General features: G+C 47.8%; 1 protein-coding gene across 2 annotated transcripts in view; it reads left to right on the forward strand.

Moving 5' to 3' along the window:
• SMN2 (survival of motor neuron 2, centromeric) overlaps positions 1–13,271 on the forward strand; it is a 95,491-nt gene extending 82,220 nt beyond the window's left edge. For both annotated transcript variants that reach the window (XM_063963889.1, XM_063963888.1), the window contains one exon: positions 12,527–13,271. The gene's annotated coding sequence lies outside the window, so the exon portion shown is untranslated. The remainder of the gene's footprint in view (positions 1–12,526) is intronic.
• The last annotated feature ends 2,848 nt before the right edge of the window (positions 13,272–16,119 follow it).

Genomic DNA, 16,119 nt, shown 5'->3' on the forward strand with positions numbered 1-16,119 from the left:
AGCTTTTCAGAATACTTCAAGGGCCACAGCACTGTTTGTCATTCTGACATTCTGTGCTGCGGCTCCATCACCTCTCCAGCAGCGCTGCATACTCCCGCGGCCGGGTTCCCGGGTACTTGCAGCAGAGGCGCACCAGTCATCAGGCACACCACCGCTGACTCTCACCAGGATCGCGTGGCTGCATCTCAGGGAGGGGGTAAGATGGATATCAGATTGGGAGATTCTAACAACAGATGCCAGTCTCCAGGGCCGGGGAGCAGTGTCCGGAAGACTGTACCTCCAGGGACTATGGGGGTTATTCCGAGTTGATCGTAGCTGTGCAAAATTTTGCACAGCTGCGATCAACTTTCCCGACATGCTGGGGGACTAGCCCAGCACGAGGCTAGTCCGCCCCGCATGTCAGTGCCGGCCCCCCCGTAGAAGTGCAAAGGCATCGCACAGCGGCGATGCCTTTGCACTTCAGGAGTAACTCCCGGCCAGCGCAGCTTGAGCGTGCTGGCCAGGAGCTACTCCTCGCTCCCTGGCCCGCAGCGGCTGCATATGACGTCACGACCCCCATTGGACCAAAGAAGAAGTTGCCTGCCAATAAATGTGTTGGAACTTCGTGCCATGTGCATGGCACTGATTTAGGCAAAGGACATTCTTCAAGGAAAACCAGTCCAGATCCGCTCGGACAATGCGACGGCAGTAGCGTACCTCAAGCATCAGTGAGGAACTCGCAGCCAAAAAGCCTTGAAGGAGGTAAGACACATACTAAAGTGGGCAGAACTTCATCATCCAGCCTTGTATGCAGTATTCATTCCGGGAGCCCTAAACTGGGAAGCGGACTTTCTCAGTCGACACACCATTCAAGCAAGCGAATGGGCTCTACACCCGGAGGTCTTCCAGACTCTAGTAGACAAATGGGGGTTGCCAGAGATAGATCTCATGGCGTCCCGTCTGAACAACAAAGTGGCCGCATACGGGTCAAGAACAAAGGACCCCAGAGCAATCATTATGGACGCCTTGTCGGCGAGATGGGACTTTCATCTAGCTTATGTGTTTCCTCCGATCACCCTGTTACCCGGGGTGGTGAGAAAAATAAAGCAAGGAAAGGGTGCCGTGATACTAATAGCTCCGGCTTGGTCCAGAAGGCATTTGTACACAGATCTGCAGAGAATGTCAGTGGAGGTTCCACTTCTGCTCCCTCAACGTCCAGATCTACTGATGCAGGGTTCTTGTTATCACAGACCTATGGACCGACTGTCTTTGACGGCGTGGCTCTTGAAACCTCTATCCTGAAGTCAAGCGGATTCTCACAACAGGTAATTCAAACAATGCTCAGAGCAAGGAAACCTTTCTCAGCTCGTATTTATCACCGACTATGGCAAGCCTATATTCATTGATGCAGTGAAAGAAATGTGGACCCTAAATCTTTCAGAGTTTCCAGGGTCTTAGCATTCCTTCAGGCAGGAATGGATAAAGGTTTGAGGGTGGCTTCCTTGAGAGTGCAAGTATCGGCATGGACTGTATGGTTCCAAAAGAAAATTGCCAATTTACAGGATGTACGTACTTTCTTCCAAGGGATGCTGCGCATTCAACCTCCGTTTGTTCCGCCTACAGTTCCATGGGATTTATCTGTAGTCCTGAAAGCCCTTCAAGTTACCCCATTTGAACCACTTGATAAAGTGGATCTTAAATGGTTGACAGCTAAAGTACTCTTTCGGCTGACTATGGCATCAGCTAGAAGAGTATCAGATTTAGGAGCGCTGTCATGTTGGTCCCCTTTTCTGACTTTCTATCCAGATAAAGCAGTTCTCAGAACTAGATCTGGGTATTTTCCTAAGGTGGTGTCTAAATTCCACCTTAATGAAGAAATTGTAGTCCCGGCTTTTCAGTTATCTGGACTTTCTGCTGGTGATGCATCGCTGGGCGTGGTCCGTGCATTAAGGATCTACATGGACCGTACCGGTGCTATCAGAAAGACAGATTTTCTCTTCATTCTGTACGGATTTCACAAGAGAGGATGGCCTACTAGACGCTGGCAAGGTGGCTTCGAATGACTATTTCAGAAGCCTATTCTCAGGCTGATCTCCCTGTTCCGGCTAATGTCTCTGCTCACTCTACTCGTAAGGTTGGTCCCTCATGGGCAGCACAGCGTGGTGCTTTAGCAGAACAGATTTGTAAGGCAGCCACATGGTCTTACATTAACACATTCATTAGACATTATGCCTTGGATACCTTTGCCTCTCATGACGCTGAATTCGGGCGTAAGGTTCTCCTGTCCAATCAGGAGCGTCCCCACCACTAAATTGCTTTGGGAAATTCCATTGATATCCTGTGGTTAACCTGTGGACCATACCGGAGAAATATACGTTATGGTAAGAACTTACCGTTGATAACGGTATTTCTCCTAAGTCCACAGGTTCCACAGGGATCCCACCCTGACTCACCTGATTTGAGGATCCTTCTACTCGCTAACCTCTTCCTTCTTGTACGGAAGGGTGTGTATGTGTGTTCTTCTTGCCTGATTAGGGCTCTACATGATGCTCCTGCCTAGTGTTTTGGAATACAACTGATTTGCCTGAGCTAGTGGGTGGAGATATATGGACGGGCCCGTTGCATCCTGGGAGGCCAGAAAGCTTTGATCGATTGGTGCCAATCCGCTGACGCTCCATCATATCCCCTTGTTATCCTGTGGAACCTGTGGACTTAGGAGAAATACCGTTATCAACGGTAAGTTCTTACCATAACGTATATTTCTGTCTCCATAGAAAGTCCTGAACCTTCAGGACAGGATCAGATACTTCCTCTCTCACCCAAGAGTGTCGATACACTCCGTGATGCAAGTACTAGCCTCATGGTGTCTGCTTTCGACATGGTAGAGTACGCTCCATTTCATTCCTGCCCTCTGCAGAGGTTTATTCTTTCCAAGTGGGACAGCCTGCCTCATCGGATCAGGTCTCAAATGATCTCTTTGACTCCGGAGGTTCATTGGTCACTGAGCTGGTGGCTACAGGACCAACAGTTGAGCAGGGGCCATGCCTTCTGGTTCTCCAACTGGGTCCACCTGACAAAGGACGCCAGTCTGCGGGGTTTGGGTGCGGTGTTGGAGCAACACTTTCTCCAGAGTCGGTGGACCAGGGAGGAATCTCTCCTCCCGATAAACATTCTGGAATTGCGGGCAGTGTACAATGCGTTGACACTGGCCCTGCCTCTGGTACAGAACAGGCCTGTTCAAGTACAATCAAACAACGCCACCACGGTGGCGTACATAAATCATCAAGGCGGCACTCAAAGCTGCATGGCAATGCTGGAAGTATCAAATATCCTCCGTTGGGCGGAACGCCATCTGCCAGCAATATCGGCAGTGTTCATTCCCGGAGTCCTCAACTGGGAAGCGGATTTCCTCAGTCGTCAGGACGTTCATGCCGGAGAGTGGAGTCTTCATCCGGAAGTCTTTCAACTCCTAGTGGACAAGTGGGGCCTACCAGATCGCAATCACAAGGTTCCGGTCTTCAAGAACAAGAAATCCTCAAGCAGCGTTCGTCGACGCACTGGCAATTCCATGGAACTTTTGGCTGCCACACGTGTTCCCTCCAGTGTCACTCCTGCCCAGGGTACTACGGAAGTTCAAGCAAGAAAGAGGAATACTACTTCTAGTTGCTCCAGCATGGCCCAGACTGCATTGGTTCTCAGACCTGCAGGGTCTATCGATAGAGCGTCCTCTTCTACTTCCTCAACACCCAGACCTTGTTCAGGACCCTTGTGTCTATCCGGACCTGGCCAGACTGGCTTTGACGGCGTGGTTCTTGAAGCTTCACTCCTGAGGGCCAAGGGATTCTCCGAGGTGGTTATTCAAACTATGTTGAAGGCCCGCAAACCAGCTTCTGCATGGATTTATTATAGGGTCTGGAACTCTTACTTCACAGGCTGTGCTGCTAAGAATTATGATGCCTATTCGCTCAGATCATCCAGGCTTTTGGCGTTTCTGCAACAATGCCTAGATTTAGGCCTTCGTCTGGCCTCCCTCAAGGTTCATATATCTGCCTTGTCGGTGTGGTTTCAGAGAAAAATTGCGTCTATTCCTGACGTTAATACTTTCACGCAGGGTGTTTTACGGACTCAGCCTCCCTATGTCTCTCCTGTGGCTCCATGGGATCTGTCTGTCTTAAAATGCCCTGCAAGAGTCTCCATTTGAACCTCTTGAGTCTGTGGACCTTAAATGCCTTACGCTTAAGGTTGTGTTTCTGCTGGCTATTGCCTCTGCTAGTAGGGTGTCAGTCTTGGGTGCTTTGTTCTGTCGTCCACCCTTTTTGATTTTTTACCGTCACCGGGCAGTTCTTCGAACTCGCTCAGGTTATCTACCTAAAGTGGTATCTTCTTTTCATCTTAACCAAGAGATTGTGGTTCCGGCTTTGATCTCTTCTGGTTTGAGCCAGAACACCCAGTTGAAGTTTAAAGTTCACTGGCTCCTTTAGACCCCGCCTATACCCATTGTACTAATATGTCCCCAATATCCCTTATGGACTACACGAAAAGGATTTACCGGTAGGTAGTAAAATCCTATTTTGTTCTATACCAGCAGAATTAATGTGACTCCTTGATCGATTGGTCATGTTTAATGAAGATTAAGTAAAACTAACAATTTAATCATCTGGAGGTAAATTGGCACAAATTTAGCCTTACATGTCACATTGGTTGGAGAGTTGCAGTGTGTTGAGGCAGATATGCAACCAAGGAAAAGCCCACAGCAATGTGGATAGACTGTTCTGCCAGAGGGGCCAGATTCATCCTTCCCGGTAGTTCAGGAGGTTGTGGAACTAAATCACAGAGAAATGGCACCTTCTTTCTTCACCCCAAACTCATACTGTGAGACATGTTTACCATAACACTAAGATCCATTGTGCAATAATATAAATAGTGTGCCTTATAAGCGTAATCTGTGAGATGTTTCCGATTTATTTCTTCTTTAGAATGTTTAGAAATGTTTAAAACCAACTAAATGTATTCAGATACAGTAACAATTTGGCTGCATGTGGTAGCATTATAAATTGTAGCATTATAAATTTGTGGTAAAGAGTAGTGCAGTTGCATCATTGTACCAATTTATCTATTAACAGAATTTATATATGACTGCCAGCATAGTGTTAGCTAGATGTTTTTCACCTTCAGATAACTTTGGGCCAGATTACGTTAGCCTTGTTATTTTACTTTGTGAGGAATAGGGTGGTAGCCTCAGGTTTTTACACCCAAGGCTATTAAATTGCAGCTCCTTTTCTTTGCACTGAAAAATTGCAGCTAACGTGCGTTAACCCATAGGTTCTGGAATAAGTACTCTGAGCTATGGGTTAACGCGTTCGCTGCACCTGCGATGAGGGAGTTTAGCGCAGATTTTCGTTTGCGCCTCCTTCAGTGCAGCCTTGAGGGCTTATCACGGCTACAGTTCAGTAGACCAGAGGTTCTCAAATACGGTCCTAAAGGCACCCCAACAGTCCAGGTTTTAGGTATATCCATGGCTCAGCACAGATGGTTAAATAAAACTGATTGAGGTACTAATTACCGTCCATATATCTCCACCCACTAGCTCAGGCAAATCAGTTGTATTCCAAAACACTAGGCAGGAGCATCATGTAGAGCCCTAATCAGGCAAGAAGAACACACATACACACCCTTCAGTACAAGAAGGAAGAGGTTAGCGAGTAGAAGGATCCTCAAATCAGGGGAGTCAGGGTGGGATCCCTGTGGACTTAGGAGAAATACCGTTATCAACGGTAAGTTCTTACCATAACGTATATTTCTCCGGTATGGTCCACAGGTTAACCACAGGATATCAATGGAATTTCCCAAAGCAATTTAGTGGTGGGGACGCTCCTGATTGGACAGGAGAACCTTACGCCCGAATTCAGCGTCATGAGAGGCAAAGGTATCCAAGGCATAATGTCTAATGAATGTGTTAATGTAAGACCATGTGGCTGCCTTACAAATCTGTTCTGCTAAAGCAGTACACCTGTGGTCAAGCATGGCTAAACTTAAAACCTGGGGCTTAATTCAGACCTGATCGCAGCAGCAAAATCTTTCTCTAATCGGCAAAACCATGTGCACTGCAGGTGGGGCAGATATAACGTGCAGAGAGAGTTAGATTTGGGTGGGTTATATTGTTTCTGTGCAGGGTAAATACTGGCTGCTTTATTTTTACACTGCAATTTAGATTTCAGTTTGAACACACCCACCCAAATCTAACTCTCTCTGCACATGTTATATCTGCCTCCCCTGCAGTGCAACATGGTTTTGCCCATTAGAGAAAAATGTTGCTTCTGCAATCAGGTCTGAATTAGGCCCTTGGATCGTTGGGGGGTACCTTGAGGACTGCATTTGAGAACATTCATTCACCCACAGCACTCTTTCAAATCCCTGATTTCTTGGTCTATGATCGCAGCTTGTTGGGTTCACTGTTCATTAAGCATATGGGAAGTTACTGGTGTAAAAAGAGTTTACCATGCACTGAACACATGCACCCTTGTGTATCTGCCCTAGATTCTTATTCAAGCTTAAGTAATTTTTCTCTTATGTCCTAGAGGATGCTGGGGACTCCGTAAGGACCATGGGGTATAGACGGGCTCCGCAGGAGACATGGGCACTATAAAGAACTTTAGAATGGGTGTGCACTGGCTCCTCCCTCTATGCCCCTCCTCCAGACCTCAGTAAGATCCTGTGCCCAGAGGAGACTGGGTGCATTACAGGGAGCTCTCCTGAGTTTCTCTGTAAAAAGAATTTTGTTAGGTTTTTTTATTTTAAGGGAGCACTGCTGGCAACAGGCTCCCTGCATCGTGGGACTGAGGAGAGAGAAGCAGACCTACTTAAATGATAGGCTCTGCTTCTTAGGCTACTGGACACCATTAGCTCCAGAGGGAGTCGGAATGCAGGTCTCCCCTCGCCGTTCATCCCGGAGCCGCGCCGCCGTCCTCCTCACAGAGCCGGAAGATAGAAGCCGGGTGAGTATAAGAAGGCAGAAGACTTCAGATCGTTACCGCTGCGCGCCATTGCTGCCACACACAACACACACGGCAGGCACTGATGGGTGCAGGGCGCAGGGGGGGCGCCCTGGGCAGCAATTTTAAACCTCTAGGACTGGCTAAAATGAATATATAGGCTCCATGGGCTGTATATAGTAATTCCCCCGCCAGTATTTAAAGAAATTGAACGGGACCGAAGCCTGCCGCTGAGGGGGCGGAGCTTGATCCCTCAGCACTAACCAGCGCCATTTTCTCCACAGACACTGCAGAGAAGCTGGCTCCCCGGACTCTCCCCTGCTGAACACGGTGACGCAGGGCAGAAAAGAGGGGGGGGGGGCACTTGTAAGGCGCAGTTGGTGTATTATATGCACATGAATATATAAAAGCGCTATTTAGCTGGGAATTGGTTTTTTCCAGTGTCAGTTGGCGCTGGGTGTGTGCTGGCATACTCTCTCTCTCTGTCTCTCCAAAGGGCCTTATTGGGGATCTGTCTCCATATAAATATCCCTGTGTGTGTGGGGGTGTCGGTACGAGTGTGTCGGCATGTCTGAAGCGGGTCTGAAGCGGAAGGCTCTTCTAAGGAGGAGGTCGAGCAGATGATTGTGGTGTCTCCGTCGGCAACACCGACACCCGATTGGTTGGACATGTGGAATGTTTTAAATGCAAATGTGACATTATTACATAAGAGGTTGGACAAAGCAGAGTCCAGGGAAAAAGCAGGGAGTCAATCCATGGCTTTGACTGTGTCACAGGGCCCTTCAGGGTCTCAAAAACGTCCCCTTTCCCAAATGGCAGACACTGATACCGACACAGATTCTGACTCCAGTGTCGACTACGATGATGCAAGGTTACACCCAAGGGTGGCAAAAAGTATTCATTATATGATTATTGCAATAAAAGATGTTTTGCATATCACAGATGACCCCTCTGTCCCTGACACGAGGGTACACATGTTTAAGGAAAAGAAACCTGAGGTGACATTTCCCCCATCTCATGAGCTGAACGCATTATTTGAAAAAGCTTGGGAAACTCCAGACAAAAAACTACAGATTCCTAAAAGAATTCTTATGTCGTATCCTTTCCCGGCACAGGACAGGATACGGTGGGAATCCTCGCCTAGGGTAGACAAGGCTTTGACGCGCTTATCCAAGAAGGTGGCGCTACCGTCTCCAGACACGGCGGCCCTCAAGGATCCTGCTGACCGCAGACAGGAAACGACTTTAAAATCAATTTATACCCATACGGGTGCCTTGCTCAGACCGACAATAGCATCGGCTTGGGTTTGTAGCGCGGTAGCAGCTTGGACAGATACCTTGTCAGCTGATATGGATACCTTAGATAGGGATACCATTTTGATGATCTTAGGTCACATCAAAGACGCAGTCTTATATATGAGGGACGCTCAGAGAGACGTTGGCCTACTAGGTTCAAGGGCCAACGCCATGGCGATTTCTGCTAGGCGAGCACTGTGGACCCGCCAGTGGACGGGTGATGCCGACTCAAAAAGGCATATGGAAGTTTTACCTTACAAAGGTGAGGTTTTATTTGGGGAAGGTCTCGCGGACCTGGTTTCCACAGGTACCGCGGGTAAATCTACTTTTTTGCCTTATGTTCCCCCACAGCAAAAGAAAACGCTGCAGTATCAGATGCAGTCTTTTCGGTCGCATAAGTCCAGAAGAGGTCGGGGCTCTTCCTTCCTCGCCAGAGGTTAGGGTAAAGGGAAAAGAATGCCTGCTACGGCCAGTTCCCAGGAACAGAAGTCCTCCCCGGCTTCTACTAAAACCACCGCATGACGCTGGTGCTCTACTGGGGGAGTCCGCTCCGGTGGGGGCATGTCTTCGACTCTTCAGCCATGTCTGGATTCAGTTGGACGTGGATCCTTGGGTGATGGAAACTGTATCCCAAGGCTACAAGCTAGAATTCGAAGACGTGCCTCCCCGCCGATTCTTCAAATCTGCTTTACCAACGTCTCCCCCAGAGAGGGAGATAGTTTTAGCGGCAATTCAAAAGCTGTGTCTACATCAAGTGATTATCAAGGTTCCCTTAATACAACAGGGAAAAGGGTACTATTCAACCCTATTTGTGGTCCCGAAACCAGATGGCTCGGTCAGACCCATTCTAAACTTAAACTCACTGAACCTGTACTTAAAAAGGTTCAAGTTCAAGATGGAATCGCTAACGGCAGTGATCTCCAGCCTGGAAGGGGGGGATTCTATGGTGTCTCTAGACATAAAGGATGCATACCTTCATGTCCCCATTTATCTTCCTCATCAGGCGTACCTGAGATTCGCTGTACAGGACTGTCATTACCAATTTCAGACGTTGCCGTTTGGGCTTTCCACGGCCCCGAGGGTTTTCACCAAGGTAATGGCGGAAATGATGGTACTCCTGCGCAGGCAAGGAGTCACAATTATCCCGTACTTGGACGATCTCCTGATAAAAGCGAGATCAAAGGAACAGTTACAGAAAAGCGTGTCGCTCTCCCTGAGAGTGCTGCAGCGACATGGCTGGATCCTAAATCTACCAAAGTCACAGTTGGTTCCAACAACTCGGCTGTCTTTCTTAGGCATGATTCTGGACACAGAACAAAAGAGGGATTTTCTCATGATGGAAAAAGCCCAGGAACTCCAGAACATGGTCAGAGACCTGTTAACCAAAAAGAGTGTCAGTACATCAATGCACTCGGGTACTGGGGAAAATGGTGGCGACCTACGAGGCCATCCCCTTCGGCAGGTTTCATGCGAGGACTTTTCAGTGGGACCTTCTGGACAAGTGGTCCGGGTCCCACCTTCAAATACATCAGAAAATAACCCTATCCCCCAGGGCCAGGGTGTCTCTCCTGTGGTGGCTGCAGAGTGCTCACCTTCTCAAAGATCGCAGGTTCGGCATTCGGAACTGGGTTCTGGTGACCACGGACGCGAGCCTCCGAGGATGGGGAGCAGTCACACAAGGCAGGAATTTTCAGGGACTGTGGTCAAGCCAGGAGGTTTGTCTACACATCAACATACTGGAATTAAGGGCCATATACAACGGCCTACGACAAGCGGAGAATCTTCTTCGCGACCTACCGGTTCTGATTCAATCAGACAACGTCACAGCCGTGGCTCATGTAAACCGCCAAGGCGGGACAAGGAGCAGAGTGGCAATAGCGGAAACCTCCAGGATTCTGCGCTGGGCAGAAAATCACATAAGCGCTCTGTCAGCGGTATTCATTCCAGGAGTGGACAACTGGGAAGCAGACTTCCTCAGCAGACACGATCTCCATCCAGGAGAGTGGGGTCTTCATCGAGAAGTCTTTGCAGAAATAACAAGTCTTTGGGGACTTCCTCAAATAGACATGATGGCATCACGCCTCAACAAGAAACTTCGGAGGTATTGTGCCAGGTCAAGGGACCCTCAGGCAGTAGCGGTGGACGCCCTGTTGACACCATGGGTGTTTTAGTTGGTCTATGTGTTCCCTTCTCTTCCTCTCATCTCAAAAATATTGAGAATCATAAGACGGAAAAGAGTACGGACAATACTCATTGTTCCAGATTGGCCTCGAAGGGCCTGGTATTCAGATCTTCAGGAGATGCTCACAGGAGATCTGTGGCCTCTTCCTCTCAGAGAGGACCTGTTGCAGCAGGGGCCCTGCGTGTTCCAAGACTTACCGCGGTTACGTTTGACGGCATGGCGGTTGAACACTGAATCCTAGCGGGGAAGGGTATTCCGGAAGAAGTCATCCCTACTCTGATAAAGGCTAGGAAGGAAGTAACGGCGAAACATTATCACCGTATCTGGAGGAAGTATGTATCTTGGTGTGAAGCCAAGAATGCTCCTACGGAAGATTTCTACTTGGGCCGTTTTCTCCACTTTCTACAGACAGGAGTGGACATGGGCCTAAAGCTAGGCTCAATTAAGGTACAGATTTCGGCCCTATCTATATTCTTCCAGAAGGAATTGGCTTCTCTCCCAGAAGTCCAAACTTTTGTAAAGGGAGTGCTACACATCCAGCCTCCTTTTGTGCCCCCAGTGGCACCATGGGACCTTAACGTGGTGTTACAGTTCCTAAAATCTCACTGGTTTGAACCTCTTCAAACCGTTGAATTAAAGTTTCTCACTTGGAAGGTGGTCATGTTGTTGGCCTTGGCATCTGCAGGGCCGGTGTCCGAATTGGGGGCCTTATCTCATAAGAGCCCCTATCTCATTTTCCATGAGGATAGAGCGGAGTTGAGGACTCGTCCTCAATTTTTGCCTAAGGTGGTGTCATCATTTCATATGAACCAACCTATTGTGGTGCGGGAGACTTGGAGGATTCCAAATCCCTTGATGTAGTCAGGGCCTTAAAAATTTACGTAGCCAGGATGACTCGGGTTAGGAAAACAGAGGCACTGTTTGTCCTGTATGCAGCCAACAAGGTTGGTGCTCCTGCTTCTAAGCAGACTATTGCTCGCTGGATCTGTAACACGATTCAGCAGGCCCATTCTACGGCTGGATTGCCGTTACCAACTTCAGTGAAGGCCCATTCCACTAGGAAGGTGGGCTCTTCTTGGGCGGCTGCCCGAGGCGTCTCGGCCTTACAGCTTTGCCGAGCAGCTACTTGGTCGGGTTCAAACACTTTTGCAAAATTCTACAAGTTTGATACCCTGGCTGATGAGGACCTCATGTTTGCTCAATCGGTGATGCAGAGTCATCCGCACTTTCCCGCCCGGTTTGGAGCTTTGGTATAATCCCCATGGTTCTTACGGAGTCCCCAGCATCCTCTAGGACATAAGAGAAAATAAGATTTTAAACCTACCGGTAAATCTTTTTCTCCTAGTCCGTAGAGGATGCTGGGCGCCCGTCCCAGTGCGGACATATTTCTGCATGACTTGTGTATATAGTTATTGCTGGCATAAGGGTTATGTTACAGTTAAGATCAGTCTTTGGCTGATACTGTTTTGTTTCATACTGTTAACTGGTTGCGTATATTCCAGGTTATACGGTGTGGATGGTGTGGGCTGGTATGAATCTTGCCCTTAGATTAACAAAAATCCTTTCCTCGTACTGTCCGTCTCCTCTGGGCACAGTTCTCTAACTGAGGTCTGGAGGAGGGGCATAGAGGGAGGAGCCAGTGCACACCCATTCTAAAGTTCCTTATAGTGCCCATGTCTACTGCGGAGCCCGTCTTTACCCCATGGTCCTTACGGAGTCCCCAGCATCCTCTACGGACTAGGAGAAAAAGATTTACCGGTAGGTTTAAAATCTTATTTTTGCAGTCTCATTATGTAGTGGTAACAGTTAATGGGGGGGGTTGGGTATATGATCCCAGCGGTCAGGATCCTGGCGGTCAGAATAGCGATGCCATGATCCTGGCCGCCAGAATGCTGGCAGGGGGGCGAGCGCAACACCACGAGTGGGAATAGCCCTGGTCCAGTGGCTGGGATTCCGGCGTCTCTATTCTGACCTCTGGGGTCATAACTGCATCCCATTAATGGGGTATGTAACTCAAGCATTGTATATGGTCAGATTTTTTTATGCAGTTGTTTAATTTTCTTTCTTTGTCATCACAGCTGACATCTCTCCTAGGGAGAGGACATGTGCATCGGAGCAATGGGGACATGAAGTCTACGTTTGAATTATTGCATTCAATTGATATAATTGTTACCATATATCAGTATGTTTTATTATTTAGGCAGCCTGTACAACATTTATTTTAGTATGCTGCAAATAAAACTTACCATGGTGCAATTAATAATTACAACACTGCGGGGTCACTATCGGCTCAGTTGCAGTCCACAGCTGACTTATAATACAGTTTTATCACTATTCTCTGAGGAATTTGTTTTCCCCCCTTTCTGTTCAATACTGATTAATCAAACTGTAATAACATTGCTTGCTTGCCAAACGTCCATCTTATATATAGAAGGTCATTTCTTACAGGGGGTTTCCTTTTGATCTGCCCTGACTAGCACCCTTTGTGTAACATCTAGGTGGGATTTCCCCATAGCCTGAAGAAGGACTTTGCAGTCTATGTCAATCCCACCTGTTCCTGTCTGTCCAATATTGCAGAACAGAATAAGGAAGTAAGAGGGAAGGGTTGTCCAATAGCGTCTTATTTTTGTCATAACCCCTCTGTTACGGAGTTAAAGAATTTAGGAAGATACCCTGTTAGGTTTTTCTTTTTTCATCTGTTTTTGTGACCATATCTTTGGTTCATTTCGTAAAGATCTATTTTGTTTTTTTAAACAAGTGTTTTTGTGATTTATAGAGTACTAAGAACCATTTTGTAAAAAATAAAAGTACAACTTCAATCCATTTTTAGTTTGTTTTCTGTATTCGTTATTTTTATGTTTAGCAGGGAATATGGCTCAGCTGCCATTTTCCTGGAGTTTTGCTCATGCGCAGTAGGGGAATTGCTGGGAAAATGGCTGTGCATTTGCAGTAGACTCTAGCACAGCACTAGAGTCTACTAGCGCTGCTGCTCACAGAGACTACACTGCCAACTAGAGAGAGAGGAGGGGACCCAGGTGGATGGGTATCCGGTCTTTAGGTCGACCACTATTGGTCGACAGGATCACTAGGTCGACACATGGAAAGGTCGACGTGAGTTTTTCAAATTTTTTCTTATACTTTACGATCCATGTGGACTACGATTGGGATTAGTAACCTGTGCTGAGAGCAGCGGTAGCGGAGCGAGGCACCTTGCCCGAAGCATAGCGAAGTGAACCATGCAACTGGATATGGTGCACTAATTGGGGTTCCCGGTCACTTTACGAAGAAAACTACACAAAAAAATTATAATAACTCGACCTTATTCCAAGTCGACCTATTTCATGTGTCGACCTAGTCACGGTCGACCTAATGACTGTCGACCCTATGATCTACACCCCTGCACATGGGCCCCCTCCTGTCAATACTCCCCATGCGTTATAAATGATGTAAATTTTTTATATAATAATCTTAATTTAAAACGTCTCTAAGCAGCATTCAAATAATATTCCTTGGCTGACTCCACATCTATTAATATCAATCCAGAGTTCAGTAGATAAAATTAGTGGCTTCAGCTTAGATCAGTGATGGCTAGCCTTGACACTCCAGCTGTTGTTGAACTACATATCCCAGCATGCCCTGCTACAGTTTTGTTATTTGGCCATGCTAAAACTGATGCAGGGCATGCTGGGATGTGTAGTTCAATAACAGCCGGAGTGTCAAGGTTAGCCATCACTGGCTTAGATGGTAATTGTTAATATGACCTGCTAAATATTGGTTAGTACAGTACTTGACAAATGTTTCTAGAATCTAGGAGACAGGATAACCGTATAGGAGCCAGGAGCTAGACTTGGGAGGCATATGAGGTGAAAAAACATCGGGTGCGAAAGAAGGGCAAAAAAAAAAAAAATTGCTATTATATTCCCCCTGCCCGTTTCACCCATATTTCTCTGACGTCCTAGTGGATGCTGGGGACTCCGTAAGGACCATGGGGAATAGACGGGCTCCGCAGGAGACTGGGCACTCTATAAGAAAGATTTGGTACTATCTGGTGTGCACTGGCTCCTCCCTCTATGCCCCTCCTCCAGACCTCAGTTAGATTTCTGTGCCCGGCGAGCTGGATGCACACTAGGGGCTCTCCTGAGCTCCTAGAAAGAAAGTATATGTTAGGTTTTTTATTTTACAGTGAGACCTGCTGGCAACAGGCTCACTGCAACGAGGGACTAAGGGGAGAAGAAGCGAACCTACCTGCTTGCAGCTAGCTTGGGCTTCTTAGGCTACTGGACACCATTAGCTCCAGAGGGATCGACCGCAGGACCCGTCCTTGGTGTTCGTTCCCGGAGCCGCGCCGCCGTCCCCCTTACAGAGCCAGAAGCATGAAGATGGTCCGGAAAATCGGCGGCAGAAGACTTCAGTCTTCACCAAGGTAGCGCACAGCACTGCAGCTGTGCACCATTGCTCCTCATACACACTTCACACTCCGGTCACTGAGGGTGCAGGGCGCTGGGGGGGGGCGCCCTGAGCAGCAATAAAAACACCTTGGCTGGCAAAATAACCACAATATATAGCCCCAGAGGCTATATATGTGGTAATTACCCCTGCCAGAATCCAGAAAAAAGCGGGAGAAAAGTCCGCCGAAAAAGGGGCGGAGCCATCTCCCTCAGCACACTGGCGCCATTTCTCCCTCACAGTTCCGCTGGAAGGAAGCTCCCTGACTCTCCCCTGCAGTCTACACTACAGAAAGGGTAAAAAAGAGAGGGGGGGCACTAAATTTAGGCGCAGTATAACTTATAGCAGCTATAAGGGGACATAATTCAGTTAGTCCCTGCATTATATAGCGCTCTGGTGTGTGCTGGCATACTCTCTCTCTGTCTCCCCAAAGGGCTTTTGTGGGGTCCTGTCTCCTTTAAGAGCATTCCCTGTGTGTGTGCGGTGTGTCGGTACGGCTGTGTCGACATGTTTGATGAGGAGGCTTATGTGGAGGCGGAGCAGATGCCTATAAATGTGATGTCACCCCCTGCTGGGCAGACACCGGAGTGGATGGACTTATGGAAGGAATTACGTGCAAGTGTCGACTCCTTACATAAAAAATTTGACGACATGCCAAATGCGGGACAGCCGGCTTCTCAGCTCGTGCCTGCCCAGACAATTCAAAGGCCATCAGGGGCTCTGAAACGCCCACTACCTCAGATGGCAGACACAGATGTCGACACGGATACTGATACCAGTGTCGACGACGATGAGTCAAATTTAATGTCCACTAGGGCCATTCGTTGCATGATTGAGGCAATGAAAGAGGTATTACACATTTCTGATATAAACCCAGGTACCTCAAAAAAGGGTATTATGTTTGGGGAGAAAAAACTACCAATAGTTTTTCCCCCATCTGAAGAATTAAATGAAGTGTGTGAAGAAGCGTGGGCTTTCCCCGATAAAAAATTGGTGATTTCAAAAAAATTACTAATGGCGTTCCCTTTCTCGCCAGAGGATAGGTCACGTTGGGAAACTCCCCCTAAGGTGGATAAAGCGCTCACACGTTTGTCTAAAAAGGTGGCACTAGCGTCTCCGGATACGGCCGCCCTAAAGGAACCTGCTGATAGAAAGCAGGAGGCTATCCTAAAGTCTATATATATATACACACACTGGTGTTATACTGAGACCAGCTATTGCTTCA

This window comes from Pseudophryne corroboree, chromosome 1, assembly GCF_028390025.1.
Source record: "Pseudophryne corroboree isolate aPseCor3 chromosome 1, aPseCor3.hap2, whole genome shotgun sequence".
Lineage (NCBI taxonomy): Eukaryota > Metazoa > Chordata > Amphibia > Anura > Myobatrachidae > Pseudophryne > Pseudophryne corroboree.